Source organism: Elephantulus edwardii, unplaced genomic scaffold (genome assembly GCF_000299155.1).
Source record: "Elephantulus edwardii isolate Elephantulus edwardi_28Jun2011 unplaced genomic scaffold, EleEdw1.0 scaffold00051, whole genome shotgun sequence".
Lineage (NCBI taxonomy): Eukaryota > Metazoa > Chordata > Mammalia > Macroscelidea > Macroscelididae > Elephantulus > Elephantulus edwardii.
In genome coordinates this window covers 2,961,977-2,964,035 of record NW_006399801.1, presented here as the reverse complement: position 1 = coordinate 2,964,035, position 2,059 = coordinate 2,961,977, and positions in this window count along the sequence as shown.

Below are 2,059 nucleotides of genomic sequence, written 5' to 3'. Positions count from 1 at the left end.
AGAAATCATCTATTTCTTCTTCTTTGGCTCTGGTTGTTGGTGCATATATCTGAATGATAGTGGTATTTACTGGGCTTCCTTGTAAGCGTATGGACTATTCATGACAGGTGACCATTATGGTACTTTACACACCAGTGGCAGTGTTCAGCATTACAGCAACCCAAAGTTACTTCAGTACAGCAAGTTAACAGATCAGTGCTATACCACTTAGAAGAATGTTGATCCCAAACACAATTAACACCATGAGAGCCCAACCACCTTTTAAAGACAAGACCCACCCACCAAGTCCTGTTTGACTCTAAACCAAGAGGCTTCCAGCCCACAGCTCATTGTTAGTTAAATCCAGAAAGTCCAATCAGCTCACACATGATTGTGAATGGGGAAAAAACAAACAAAAAAACAACCAACAAACAAAAAACCCAAACAGTCCACATGCAAGACAAGAGAAACAGCCTTTCAGAATCCAACCACTTCACACGTCAAACTCAGTAGGAATAGAGGAGAATTTTCTAAATATAGTGAAAACTATGTACACAAAACTAATAACTAACATTGTACTTAATAGAGAGATTAAAGGTATTCATCTGGAGAACAGGAACTAGGCCAGGATGCCCACTATCACCACTCTTACTCAATATTGTATTAGAAATCTTAGCAAGATCAATAAGGCAAGTGAAGGAAATAAGAGATGTAGAGGTTAAGCTAACTGGACCTAGGGTTGCTTATATCAAGAGAATGAAATCAGGGAACCCTGTTAAACAGACCATTCTTTTCCATGCACACTCACTGTGGAAAACAAGGAAGAAATTCCTAGGAAACATAGAATTTGCAACAGGACAAATGTGGGTTAATGAGTAAATGGCAATATTCTGCCTTATCATATGTGTGTCCGGTAGGAAAAAATATTCTCTTGATATCTCAAAAATTCTGATATGGACGAGGTCTGGTAAATAAGAAGGATCAGCACATAGGATAAGAAAGAATTATTATTGTTATGTGCCATTGAGTTGGTTATGACTCACAGTGACCCTTTGCACAATAGTTCTGAGCCCTGCTCTATCCTGAGCCAATCTCACTGTCTCTGACACACTTATCCTCATTACCCCAGTTATTATGTCAAACCATTTCATCTGGGTTCTTCTTCTCTTGCTTTGTCCCTCAACCCTTCTGAGCATGATGTCCTTATCTAAAGAAACAGTAAGCAACCTTTTATCATGTGACTCTAGTCAGCATCCTTTTCCACTTCTCAAATAAAAGCTATAAGGACTATAGGTTGAGAGGACATTCAACAATGAGTTCTTTACCCCTCTACCTCTTGACTAACTAGTCTTGAGTAGTTAGTAAATTCTATCAATCAGCACTTTCCTGCTGGTCAGAGAAGTGCAACAAAGAAGCATCCAAACTGGCCAAGAGAAGGTAAAACTAGCTCTATATGCAGATGATATGATAATATACTTAGAAAACCCTAAAAATTCAACATGAAAACTGTTGGACATAGTTGACCAACTCAGCAAAATAGCAAAAGACAAGAGCAACATACTAAAATCAGTTGAATTTGTTTATAGTAGCAAAGAGAATGGAAATAGAGCTAAGAAACACAATATCAACTACAATAGCTAATCACAATATTAAATACTTAGGACAAATCTAACTAGACACACAAAAGACCTATGCAAAGAAAGCTACAAAACATTACTCTAAAAAACAAAAAGAGACCTAAAGAAATGAGGAATGTATCATGCTCATGGATAGGAAAACTTAATATTGTGAAAATGACAATTTTACCAAAGGCACTCGACAAGTTCAGCGCAATCCCAATAAAGATGCTGATTCCATTCTTCAACAAGTCGGAAAAGGTAATTTCTAATTCTGACTGGAAAGGAACGACCCCAGATAAGAAAAGCACTATTGAAAAAGAGAAACAAGGTAGGAGGCATTGCACCCCCGATCTCAAATCCTACTACACAGGCATGGTAGTCAAGACAGCATGGTACTGTACAGCAACAGACACATAGAGCAGTGGAATAGCATTAGGAACTCAGAAACCAACTACCTATGT